Genomic DNA, 14533 nt, shown 5'->3' on the forward strand with positions numbered 1-14533 from the left:
TTTTACAACTTTCATATACTTTTGGAAACATTTTATATCATTTTTTCGGACTAATATATTGATCCAGTGCCCAGTGCCAGTTCCTGTTTGTTGCATTTTTTTATTTCGCAGAATATCCATACCAAACGAAGTCCCAATGAGATAAAAACTTACGGAGATTTTTTTGGAATATGTGTGACTTTTGGGAATTGGAATCAACGCAAGACGATGCCTGAGGGGCCCACAAGCCCTAGAGGTGCGCCGGCCTCCCTAGGGCGTGGCCAGGAGGCTTGTGGCCACCCCATAAGGCGGTTGGTGCCCTTTTTTCACCGCAAGAAAGATAATAGCCAGATAAAAATTCTGTTAAAATTTCAGCCCAATCAGAGTTACAGATCTCCAGGAATTTAAGAAACAATGAAAGGCCAGAATCAAGAACGTAGAAATAGAAGGAAACAAAGAGAGAGAGAGAGAGATCCAATCTCAGAGGGGTTCCCGCCCCTCCTCTACCTTGGAGGCCATGGACCGGAGGGGAAACCGTCCTCCCATCTAGGGGGAGGTCAAGGAAGAAGAACAAGGAGGGGGGCTCTCTCCCCCTCTCTCCTGATGGCGCCGAAACGTTGCTGGGGCAATCATCATGTGACGGCGATCTACACCAACACCTCTGTCATCTTCCCCAACATCTTCATCACCTTCCCTCATCTATATTCAGCGGTCCACTCCCCCGCAACCCGTTGTACCCTCTACTTGAACATGGTGCTTTATGCTTCATATTATTATCCAATGATGTGTTGCCATCCTATGATGTTTGAGTAGATTTTTGTTATCCTATCGGTGATTAGTGAATTGCTATGATTGGTTTAATTTGCTTGTTGTTATGTTGCTGTACTTTGGTGCCCATCATATGAGCGTGCATGTGGATCACACCATAGGGTTAGTTGTATCTTGATAGGACAAAGTATTGGAGGGCAAGGATGACAACAGCTTCAACCTAGCATGGAAATTGATGCATACGGGATTGAAGAGGGACCAATATATCTTAATGCTATGGTTGGGTTTTACCTTAATGAACGTTAGTAGTTGCGGATGCTTTCTAATAGTTCCAATCGTAAGTGCATAGAATTCCAAGTAAGGGATGACATGCTAGTAGTGGCCCCTGCCACATAAAACTTGCTATCGGTCTAGTAACGTAGTCAATTGCTCAAGCAATTCCGCAACTCCTACCACCACTTTTCCACACTCGCTATACTAACTTAATTGTTTATTTATCTAAACAGCCCCTAATTTTTATTTATGTGCTCTTTATTATCTTGCAAACCTATCCCACAACACCTACAAAGTACTTCTAGTTTCATACTTATTCTAGGTAAAGCAAACATTTAAGTGTGGGTAGAGTTGTATCGATGGTAGATAGAATTTGAGGGAATATTAGTTCTACCTTTAGCTTCTTGTTGGGTTCAACACTCTTACTTGTCGAAAGAGGCTACAACTGATCCCCTGTGGGTTATCAATACTCTCCCCCTCGATCAGATCATAGGAATTTAATCTTCTTGTTATGATGATTCTCAACTTCACTATGATATTGTTTGAACTTTTCAAACATCTCAGACTTGTGCTTCATTAAGTAAATATACCCATATCAACTCAAATCATCGGTGAAGGTGAGAGAGTAATGATATGCACCACGCGCGTCAATGCTCATCGGACCACACACATCAATATGTATGATTTCCAACAAGTCACTTTCCCGTTCCATTATTCCGGGAAACGGGGTGTTAGTCATCTGGCCCATGAGGCATGCTTCTCATGTGCCAAGTGATTCAAAATCAAGTGACTCCAAAAGACCATCAGCATGGAGTTTCTTCATGCGCCTTACGCCAATATGACCTAAGCGGCAGTGCCACAAGAAAGTGGTACTATCATTATCAACTCTACATCTTTTGGCATCAATGTTATGAACATGTGTATCATCACTACCGAGATTCAATAAGAATAAACCCCTCACAATGGGTGCATGACCATAAAAGATATTACCCATATAAATAGAACAACCATTATTCTCTAATTTAAATGAGTAACCGTCTCGCATTAAACAAGATCCAGATAAAATGTTCATGCTCAACGTAGGCACTAAATAACAATTATTCAGGTTCATCACTAATCCCGATGGTAATCAAAAGAGCAAGCGTGCCAATGGCGATCACATCGACCTTGGAACCATTTCCCACGTGCATCGTCACTTCGTCCTTCGCCAGCCTCCGTATATTCCGCAGTTCCTACTTTGAGTTGCAAATGTGAGCAACCGAACCGGTATCAAATACCCAGGCACTAAAACAGAGTTGGTAAGGTACACATCAATAACATGTATATCATATATACCTTTGTTGATGTTGGCCCCCTTCTTATCGGCCAGATACTAGGGGCAGTTCCACTTCCAGTGGCCAGTTCCCTTGCAATAGAAGCACTCAGTCTCTGGCTTGGGTCCAACCTTGGGTTTCTTCACTGGAGGAGCAACTCCTTTGCCACCTTTCTTGAAGTTTCCCATCTTTCCCTTGCCTTTCTTGAAAAAAGTGGTTTTATTCACCATCAACACTTGATGCTCCTTCTGGATGTGTGACTCAGCGACTTTCAGCATTGCGAACAGCTCGGATGCTGACTTGTTCATCCCTTGCATGTTATAGTTCAACACAAAGCTCTTGTATCTAGGTGGTAGGGATTGAAGAACTCTGTCAGTGACAGCCTCTGGTCGGAGCTCAACTCCCAACTCAGATAGATGGTTGTAGTACCCAGGCATTCTCAGTATATGCTCACTGACAGACCCGTTCTCCTCCATCTTGCATGCATAGAATTTATTGGAGGTCTCATACCTCTTGATGCGGGCATTATTCTCAAAGATAAACTTCAACTCCTGGAACATCTCATATGCTCCATGACGTTCAAAATGCCTTTGAAGTCCTGGTTCTAAGCCATACAACATGGCACACTGAACTATTGAGTAGTCATCAATACACGACTTCTAGGCATTCACAACGTCCACAGTTGCTGGAGGGGGTGGCACACCAAGTGGTGAATCAATGTCATAAGCCATTTGGGCAGCCATGAGGATAATCCTCAGATTATGGGCCCAGTCCACAAAATTACTTCCATCATCTTTCAGCCTGACTTCCTCTAGGACTGCATTGAAATTCAGGGGAGCTACTGCGTGAGCCTTTGATCTACAACATAAATTTGCAAACGCAACTTTAGATTCTTGTTCATGATAGTTATTACCTAAGAACACCCACTCAAATTAACATCCCTCCGATTGTCCGAGTGTAACATGATCCACATTCACCAACCCAAGTCTGATCATCATGTGAGATGAGGTGGTTTCAATGGTGAACATCTCCATGTTGATCATATCTACTATATGACTCGTGTTTGACCTTTCGATCTCTTGTGTTCCGAGGCCATGTCTGTACATGCTAGGCTCGTCAAGTTTAACCCAAGTGTTCCGCATGTGCAAACTAGCTTGCACCCATTGTATGTGAACTTAGAGTCTATCACACCCGATCATCACGTGGTGCTTCATAACGGCGAACTTTCGCAACGGTGCACACTTGGGGAGAACACAATTTTATCTTGAAATTTTACTGAGGGATCACCTTATAATGCTCCCGTCGTCCTAAGCAAAATAAGATGGATAAAAGGATTAGCATCAGATGCAAATCATAAGTGACATGATATGGCCATCAACTTGTGCTTTTGATCTCCCTCTCCAAAGCACCAGCATGAGCTCCATCGTCACCGGCATGACACCATGATCTCCGTAATCATAATCTCCATCATCGTGTCACCATCGGGGTTGTCACGCCAACTATGCTTCTACTACTATTGCTACCGCTTACCGATAAAGTAAAGCATTGCATAGCATTTAATGATTGACACACATGTCATATAATAATTAAAGACAACCCTATGGCTCCTACCGGTTGTTGTATTCATCAACATGCAAGTCGTGATAAACTATTACAAAACATGATCATCTGATACATAAAATACATCTCATCATGTCTTTGGCCATGTCATATCACAACATACCCTGCAAAAACAAGTTAGACATCCTCTAATTGTTGTTGCATGTTTTACGTGGCTGTTATGGGTATCTAGCAAGAATGATTCCTACCTACGCAAAGCCACAACGGTGATATGCAAGTTGCTATTTAACCTTTTACAAGGACCACCTTTGTCAAATCTGATTCAACTAAGGTGGGAGAGACAGAAACCCGCCAGCCATCTTTTGCAACAAAGTCACATGTCAGTCGATGGAATCTGTCTCATGTACGTGGACATGTAAAGTTGGTCTGGGCCGCTTCATCCCACTTTACTGCCGAATTAGGAAAAGAAAAAGGAAGGAAGCAATCTGAATATCAACGCCCACAAACTCCTTTGTGTTCTACCCGTGGTGTCATCTACTCATAGACCTAGCTCTGATACCAGTGTTGGGGAACGTTGCATGGGAAACAATAAATTTCCTATGCTCACAAAGATCAATCTAGGAGATCAACATCTACGAGAGGAGAGATTCAATCTACATACCCTTATAGATCGCAAAGCGGAAGCATTAAGAAACACGATTGATTTAGTCGAATGTCTTCATGACCCAATCACGATCTGTCGCGCGATTCCTGATCCAAGTGCCGAACGGACGGCACCTCCGCATTCAACACACGTATGGTTGATGACACCTTCACCTCCTTGATCTAGCGAGCGATGGTGAAGCAGTAGATCGATTCCTCCGGCAGCACGACGGCGTGGTAGTGGCGGCGGTGGTGGAATCTCAGCAGAACTTTGCTAAGTGCTACAAAGAGGAAGAAGGCTATGAGCGAGATGGAGGGCAGCGCGGTTGCATAGATGGGTACGGCTGCCCTCCCTCTACCCCTCTATATATAGGGGGAAGGGGGGAGGAGGAGGCGCCCTAGGGTTTCCCTAGGGGGCCTGCGGCCACAAGGGGCAACCCTAGATGGTTTTTGGGTGGCCCCCTAGGAGGCTTGGCCCCCAAGGCAAAAGGGTTTGGCAGCCCTAGGGAGACCAACTCCTCCCGAGGCAAGCCCCTGCTCCTGATCGACCCTACCATCCGTCGCACCACCAGCAACCAGCTCCTCAGAGCAGAGCTCCTCCTTCGCCACCTCGTTGTCCTCTGTCGCCAGTGCACCAAGCCCCGATGACCAACAGGTCCCTAGTGCCACCCTCCTTCCCGGCCTCCTCCGCTATCTGCACTCAATCACCGCTCTCTTATGTACATGTCTCCCCCGTCATGGACAGGTACTGCCAAGCCGCCGCCGCTAGAAGCGGAGCTCTGCGACGCTGGCCAGATCCGATGCCCTGGAGACCCACGCCCCCACCGGACCTTGTTTGTCAGTGTACAAAAGTAGGGGCCCTTCTGTACCCCTTTACTTGCGCATGGGAAGTCGTAGCCACACCTGCGGCCGAGCTCGGCAGGGCAGAGGGAGCAAAGATACAAGGTTGTCGAGGCAGCACCCAAGCCAGACGCATAAAGAGTGAAGAGACAAGATGGGCTTCCCCTGGCAAGAGCCTTGCTGAGACGGCCTACATGGCCCCGGCAAGAGCCTTGCCGGGGCGACTTGCCCAACACCAGTAGGACCGCCACCCTTGAGCCTGAGAGTCATGACGCTATCAACAGCTTCAAGACCAAGGCTCGGGAGTGCCCTCGTGGTGACATGCAGATCTTGGTGAAAACCAAAGGCTTGCGAGCCTAGATGAGAACCAGAAGACGAAGACCCCCGGCAAGATCTTGTCGGCGACGACCGAAGTCCCCCGGCAAGACCCTTGCCGGGGACGCTCGCAAGCCCCCGGCAAGACCCTTGTCGGGGACGCCCACGAGATCCCGGCAAGGGCCTTGCCGGGGGCGTCTACGGAGCCAAAGCCAGGCCCGCACTTACCAAAGTTCGCTGCCCCGCGCCCGTTCTGACGTGGCGACCAGCCTACCAACTAGGCACACACTTGCGTGGTAGCATGCAACTTCTAGGCTAACCAACCAAGCACCTTCATGGTGGCATGCAGATCTTCATGAAGACCCTACCACCGCACTAGCTCAGCAGCTAGTTCAAGAACTCAAGAACACTAAATACACACAAAGCAGGACTAGGGTTTTACGCATCGCTTGCGGCCCGAACCTGGGTAAAAATCCCACCGAGTTGATCTTCTAGACCCGCTCTTTGCGCAGCCCCACGCCCCGCAACCGTAGAAGGGATTCCATCAAGGGATCCCATAGGTGTCGTTCTAAAACCCCGACATGCAACCGAAGCCCGGGTGTTGGAACTCGGGGTAGCAGGGGTTGAGGAAGAGGCAAGCGTGGAAGAAAAAAGGCGGGTCTGTACCCCTATATAAAGGCTACAAATATCAAACGTCTCCTCTCGGGCCTCAAAAACTTGCTTGTTTCCAAGGAGTCATGCCCAAGCGACTGTTGGGTTACCCACGTTCAAGTCGACAGGAATCCCTTAAAAAAGGGAGGCACAATCTCCATTTTGATAAGATGCGCCAATAAGGCCACGTCCTGGGACGTGGGGCGATGGGCCGGCTAAAACGGTCCAAAATTATGACCGGACATACGTGATGTCATATTATAAAAGCTGTCGGCAGATTAGACTCGTGTAAAAATATATATTCTCTCTACGGTCACGTATGGTGTGTATGACAGGTCCGGATACTATCATAGCATCCGAAGACTATCTTGAAGTTCGGATAAAAGGGAACTGTAGGATCTAGAAGTAGATGTGTCTAGAGGGGGGGTGATTAGACACTTAGTGCTAAAGTTGCAATTTTTTAAGCTTTTTCGATTTAAGTGGAGTTTAGGCACAATTTCAACACACACAATACATATCAAGCAAGCATGCAAAGAGTATATGAGCAAGCGGAATGTAAAGCATGCAACTTGCAAGAATGTAAAGGGAAGGGTTTGGAGAAATCAAACGCAATTGGAGACACGGATGTTTTTCCCGTGGTTCGGATAGGTGGTGCTATCCTACATCCACGTTGATGGAGACTTCAACCCACGAAGGGTAACGGTTGCGCGAGTCCACACAGGGCTCCACCCAAGGGTAACGGTTGCGCGAGTCCACACAGGGCTCCACCCACGAAGGGTCCACGAAGAAGCAACCACCCACAAAGGGTCCACGAAGAAGCAACCTTGTCTATCCCACCACGGCCATCGCCCACACAGGACTTGCCTCACTAGCGGTAGATCTTCACGAGTAGGCGATCTCCTTGCCCTTACAAACTCCTTGGTTCAACTCCACAATCTTGTCGGAGGCTCCCAAGTGACACCTAGCCAATCTAGGAGACACCACTCTCCAAGAAGTAACAAATGGTGTGTAGGTAATGAACTCCTTGCTCTTGTGCTTCAAATGATAGTCTCCCCAACACTCAACTCTCTCTCATAGGATTTGGATTTGGTGGAAAGAAGATTTGAGTGGAAAGCAACTTGGGAAGGCTAGAGATCAAGATTCATATGGTAGGAATGGAATATCTTGTCTCAACACATGAGTAGGTGGTTCTCTCTCAGAACATATGAGGTTGGAATGGTGTATGCGTTCTGATAGCTCTCTCCACGAATGAAGAGGAGGTGGAGGGGTATATATAGCCTCCACACAAAATCCAACCGTTACACAGTTTTCCAATCTCGGTGGGACCGAATCAATAAACTCGGTCGGACCGAAAATGTAAACCTAGTGACCGTTAGAGATTTCGGTGGGACCGACTGGATCAACTCGGTGGGACCGATGTGCTAGGGTTAGGGTAAATCCAAAACTCGGTTTGACCGATTACTCAAACTCGGTGGGACCGATTTGGGTAATAAGTGAAACTGAGATTTGGCCAAGCAAAATCGGTGGAACCGATTGCATATCTCGGTGGGACCGAGAATATTGCAATGGGTAACAGAGAGTTTGCAAGCCCATCTCGGTGAGACCGAGATCCCATCGGTGAGACCGAAATGATTAGGGTTTGGCAGTGGCTTATGACAAGTGAAACTCGGTGGCGCCAGATAGGAAGAATCGGTAGGACCGAGTTTGGCTTAGGGTTTAGGTCATATGTGGAAGTGGGAAAGTAGCTGAGGATTTTGGAGCATATCATTAAGCACATGAAGCAAGAGGCTCATTAAGCAACACCTCATCCCTCCTTGATAGTATTGGCTTTTCCTATGGACTCAATGTGATCTTGGATCACTAAAATGTAAAATGAAGAGTCTTGAGCTTGAAGCTTTAGCCAATCCTTTGTCCTTAGCATCTTGAAGGAGTTCCCACAACCTTTAGTCCATGCCACTCCATTGTTGAACTTATCTGAAACATGCTAGATAGAAATGTTAGTCCAACAAGAGATATGTTGTCATCAATTATCAAAACCACCTAGGGAGCACTTGTGCTTTCAATCTCCCCCTTTTTGCTAATTGATGGCAACATACATCAAAGCTTTAGATAAAGATATAAAGAACAGCAAGTAAAGCTTTGGAAGGACATGTAACAAGCATAGGCTCCCCCTACATGTATGCACTCATGTAAATATGAAATATAGAGGCATGTGAGATCATAACCATGACAGAGTAGGCAATGTGTTACATGCATCTTGGCCATATGCATCAGAGCAAAAGATTATCAAGGAAAATACCTTCATGCTCATGAGTCCTTGCAAACAGTATGTACATAAGCAAGAACTCCTCATACTCATGATTTTGATGCATATACTTACCTTGTGGTCTTGAGTTGGCTTAGGATGGAATGGACCTGCACAAACAAGGTTAGATAACACAGGTACGTCCACTAGCCAGAGCAAACAAAAGAAACCACAAGAATACCAAGACTGGGATGACATGTAGAGAGTGAGTACAAGGTACCACATTGAATTCAACATGTCCCCAAGAATAAAGATATGCAATGAATTTGACTGATTTCTTTTCCTTAGGTGTCTTGCTCCCCCTGAATCGTACATGGGATATTGGGAGAAGATAGGAAACGGAAAATCAGAGCTGAAAGATATGAATAGAACTTAATTCAAATGAGTTCATATGAACATGTCTTTCCCCCAAAAAGACATGTGGCATCTCTCCTCTTGAACATCAAGCATCTGGGATCCTTGAGTATTCTCTCCCCCTTGGAGATTTCTTTCTCCCCCTTAATATATGGGATCCTTGAGTATTCTCTCCCCCTTAGTACTTTCTCCTTTGTAGGTGATAAGCTTTTGATGTGATCTCTCTCTCCCTGATGATAAGCTTTGATGTGATCTCTCTCTCCCCCTTTGACATCAATTTCCAAGAAGGTTTTTCCTGGAATCCGTCGAATAGGTTTGGTCCTTGAGATTCAGTACAAAGCAGGGAATAAAACTGTGATGCTTGTAGAGGACAAGATTCATTGAGTGGAGCTGGATCAGAAGAAATATAGAATATGTGGCAAACTGTTTTTCCTGTTGCGAAATCGGTGGCACCGAGTGGCATGTTTTGGTAGTACCGAAGGGATTCGGTTGGACCGAAAATGGCAATTCGGTGAAACCGAGTTCATCACAGAGAAAAACACTTGTCACCTCAGCTCACTAGTCAAGTAAGATCTCACAAAGATTTGCAATGAATTTGATGCAGAAATATGCAGAACAAGAACCAAAAAAAAGAGTGAAAGTTTCTAGATGAAGTTTTTGTTTTTGTTTTGTTTGAAAAATAAGGAAACAAATATGCAAGGGACAAATGCAATAACTCAGAAAAGAACACAAGAGAACTTCGTCTAGAATTGGGCGGTGACATAGTCACCTATGTTAGAGTATATTGACTTAGGAGTCAAGTGAGAACACTTGATCATAGGTCATACTCATCGTTTAAGCTCAAAATGGGGTTACCATTTTTCGCTTAAGCATCTTGATGTATTCACATCTTGTTGAGTTGCTTTGACTCATGTCTTGGAGTAAAGCTTCTCTAAGATGGAATAACATACCTTGGGTGGTGGTGTGGTTCTTGCTCATGTAGTTGAACTTGTGTGGGTGCTCAAGGTTGATGTAGTTCATCAAGAGTTGGGAGCACCACTTGGAGTTTGAGTTCATCTACCTACATGGGTTAGTTCTTGCAAGGAAGATCACTTGTGTATCCAAAAATGACAATCATGAAGCTTAACATAGAATTTGTCAAAGGATAAGTTTGAGTGGTTTTGTGCTTCCCTGTCTTCAACCACTATTGTGTAGAGTCTTGGTGATGTAGAGATTGCTCAAGATATGAGTGAGTCGCAATCTCATGGAATTAGGTTCAACCAAGCACCTACATGGGTTAGACAACATGCAAGGTGCAAATATATCCAAGACATAAGATAGTTATCATAAGAGATATATCATGGATTAGTCATAAGCTCATGTCTTGCATGTATCCAATGGAGTTTCTACTCCAAGTTCGAAGCATCAATGATGTTCAATTCTCCTCTCAACCTGCAAAACACTTTCTCATCAAGTGGTTTAGTAAATATATCCACTAATTGCTTGTCGGTGCGAACATGCTTAAGATTGATGTCACCCTTAGCAACATGATCTCGAATGAAATGATGACGAACTTCAATATGCTTAGTTCGAGAATGTTGTACAGGATTATGACCAATTTTGATAGCACTTTCATTGTCACAAAGCAGTGGAACATGTTTCACATAAATCCCATAATCTTTAAGAGTTTGGGTCATCCAAATTAATTGAGCGCAACATGAACCAACGGCAATGTATTCCGCTTCGGCAGTGGATAAGGATACCGAGTTTTGTTTCTTGGAAGACCAAGACACAAGAGATCTGCCAAGAAATTGACAAGTACCCGAAGTGGACTTTCTATCAACCTTGTCTCCGGCATAATCCGAGTCAGAATAGCCAACAAGATCAAAAGAAGACCTCTTAGGATACCAAATGCCAAAATTTGGTGTATGGATTAAATATCTCACTATCCTTTTCACAGCCTTAAGATGACAATCTTTAGGAGCAGCTTGATATCATGCACACATGCACACACTTAGCATAATATCGGGACATGAAGCACATAGGTATAACAATGAACCAATCATAGAGCGATAAACCTTTTGATCAACAGGTTCACCATCTTTGGTCAAATCATTATGTCCACTAGTAGGCATGGGTGTAGACATACCTTTGCATTCTTGCATATTGAACTTCTTGAATAAGTCCTTGGTGTACTTTGTTTGAGAGACAAATGTACCTTCCTTAGTTTGCTTGATTTGCAACCAGAGAAAGAATTTGAGTTCACTCATCATAGACATCTCAAACTTCTCTGACATTAGCTTTCCAAACTTTTCACTAAAGAGAGGGTTAGTTGAACCAAATATGATATCATCAACATAAATTTGGCATACAAATAGTTCTCAATTAACCCTTTTAGTAAAAAGAGTAGAATCAATTTTACCAATTTCAAAACCCCTTGTAGTAAGGAACTTGGTCAAGCATTTATACCATGCTCTAGGAGCTTGTTTAAGACCATAAAGAGCCTTGTGAAGTTTGTAAACATGATTTGGTTTCTTAGGATTGATAAAACCGGGAGGTTGTTTGACATAAACTTCCTCCTCTATTTCACCATTTAGAAAAGCACTTTTAATGTCCATTTGGTACAAGGTTATATTATGGTGATTAGCATAGGCAAGTAAGATGCGAATAGACTCAAGTCTAGCAACGGGAGCATATGTCTCACCATAGTCCATACCTTCGACTTGTGTGTATCCTTGGGCGACGAGACGTGCTTTGTTGCGAACCACTTGTCCATCTTCATCTTGCTTGTTGCGAAACACCCATTTGGTACCAATGATGTTGTGGTTGTTGTCGGGCTTCTCAACCAATGTCCAAACTTGGTTTCTCTCAAAATTGTGTAGCTCTTCATGCATAGCGTTTATCCTATCCGGATCTTCCAATGCTTCTTCAACCTTCATAGGTTCAACGCTAGAGATAAATGAATAGTTTTCACAAAAGTTAGCTAAATGAGTCTTTGAGCGAGTGATTCTCCCGGTTTGTATATCATTGAAGATTTGCTTGACGAGATGATCTTTGGCAATTCTTGCTCGGACTCGTGAGAGCTTTTGCTTGGGTCTTCGTTGAACATCTTCTTCATCTTGTTCTTCTTGTTGGCCTTCTTCATTGTTGACGTTGTCGTTCTCTTGTCGTGGTGGAGAAGGAGGTTGTTGATGTTCGTCTTGATGCATTTCCTTGTCTTCTTCATCTTGGTGTGTCCCACTTGTGGATGCTTCCGTGTCGATTCTTGGTTCACCTTGTCGTGAAGTAGAAGCTTCCAATTGGACGGATGAAGTACTCTCCTTCACCTCCGTTGGACGAATTTTGCCAATGGACAAGTCTTGGATTTCTTCTGAAGGGTCTTTGTCTCCTACATCAATTGGCAATTGCTCTACTTGCGAGCCATTAGATTCATCAAACTTCACATCTACCGTCTCTTCAACCTTTTGGGTGAAATTGTTGTAGACATGGTAAGTGTGAGAGTTTGAGCCATAACCAAGTAGAAAACCTTCATGAGATTTAGGAGCAAACTTTGAACGACGATGCTCATCAAGAATGTAGCACTTTGAGCCGAATACTCGAAAGTATCCAACTTGGGGTTTGTTATCGGTGAGAAGCTCGTATGCCGTCTTGCCGAGTAGCTTGTGAAGATATAAGCGATTTGTTGCGTGACAAGCTGTCTCAACCGCTTCTGCCCAAAAGTGCTTCGGCGTCTTGTATTCATCAAGCATCGTTCTTTCCATTTTGATGAGCGTCAGGTTCTTCCTCTCAACGACTCCATTTTGTTGAGGTGTGTACGTATTCGAGAACTCGTGTGAAATCCCTTCTTCATCAAGAAAGGTGTCCACATTTGCGTTCTTGAACTCCGTTCCGTTGTCACTCCGAACCTTCTTGATCTTCACGTCAAACTGATTTTGGGCCTTCCTAGCGAAGTTTCTGAAGATCTTCTGGACCTGCGACTTGTCATTAAGAAAGAACACCCACGTAAATCTTGAAAAATCATCAACTATAACTAGACCAAAAGAATTTCCACCAAGACTCTTGTAGGCGCTGGGACCAAAAAGATCCATATGAAGTAGCTCGAGTGGCCTTCTTGTGGTCATGATGTTCTTCATGGGATGCCTTCCTCCAACCTATTTACCTGCTTGACAAGCACTGCAAAGTCTATCCTTATCAAATATGACATCGTTAACTCCAAGGATATGATTTCCTTTAATAAGCTTGTCAAGGTTTCTCATGCCAACGTGACCTAGTCGTCTATGCCACAACCAACCTTTTGAGGATTTAGCAACAAAGCAAGTTTTAGGTTGTGCCTTTTTAGAGAAATCGACAATGTAAAGATCACCTCTACGCATACCGGTAAAGACCATTTTATGATTGTCTCGACGAAATACTTGGCAATCTACCTCAGTAAATAGGACATTCAAACCGAAATCAGCAAGTCTAGATACTGAAAGTAAGTTGTAGCCAAGAGATTCAACGAGCATGACATTTTGAATGGAACTATCATGTGAGATGGCCACCTTACCAAGGCCAACCACTTTACCCTTTGAATTATCACCAAAGGTGACATATTTTCGAGGGCCGTCATTTTCAGCAATCTCATGAAACATCTCTTCATCTCTGGTCATATGATCAGTACATCCACTATCAAGAAACCATTCCTTTCCTCCTGATTCATATCCCCGAAGATTTGCCATAAGATCAAAATGTCTCATTGCATCATCAAGATCGAAGTCACTATCATCATCATCATAATATTCATGTTCATCATGATCTTGTGACTCATCATTTCCTAGAGAGGGTAATTCATTAGATAAATGATCATCAAAGTGGTCACTTTTATGAATTCTTATAGCTTCGAATATGATATCACTAATGATTCCAACATCTCCTTTAGCATGCTTAAGATTGGTAAGTTCAAATAGACAATTACCAAAACTAGGATCACTAGAGTTCATCTTACTCAAGGCAATAGATTTATGGAGAATTTCATCCAAAGTTTTCAAGGAATGATCGGGAAATCGTTCCTCAAGAAATTTCCATATAGTATAGGCACAATTAAGAGTAGGCAAACTAGCAATCAAATTTTTGGGCAATCCTCTAATGATGAGCTCAATAGTTCTAAGATTGCGAATCATGTCAATATCTTCATCTAGGGTAGGATGCAAAGGATCAATATGAGGTGCACAAGGGCTAGCAATATACTTGTTCAAATGATATTGATTGAAGATTACAAGCATCTCATTTTTCCACTCATGAAAATACTCTCCATCAAGAATAGGCACTCTATGTCTAAGACTCCCTAGGTAGACACATCCATCTTCCTCCAATGGTGATTAAACCAAGGCAATGGAGACCAAAGCTCTGATACCACTTGTAGGATCTAGAAGTAGATGTGTCTAGAGGGGGGTGATTAGACACTTAGTGCTAAAGTTGCAATTTTTAGGCCTTTTTGGTTTGAGTGGAGTTTTAGGCACAATTTCAACATACACAATACATATCAAGCAAGCATGCAAAGAGTATATGAGCAGCG

Source organism: Triticum urartu, chromosome 7 (genome assembly GCF_003073215.2).
Source record: "Triticum urartu cultivar G1812 chromosome 7, Tu2.1, whole genome shotgun sequence".
Taxonomy (NCBI): Eukaryota; Viridiplantae; Streptophyta; class Magnoliopsida; order Poales; family Poaceae; genus Triticum; species Triticum urartu.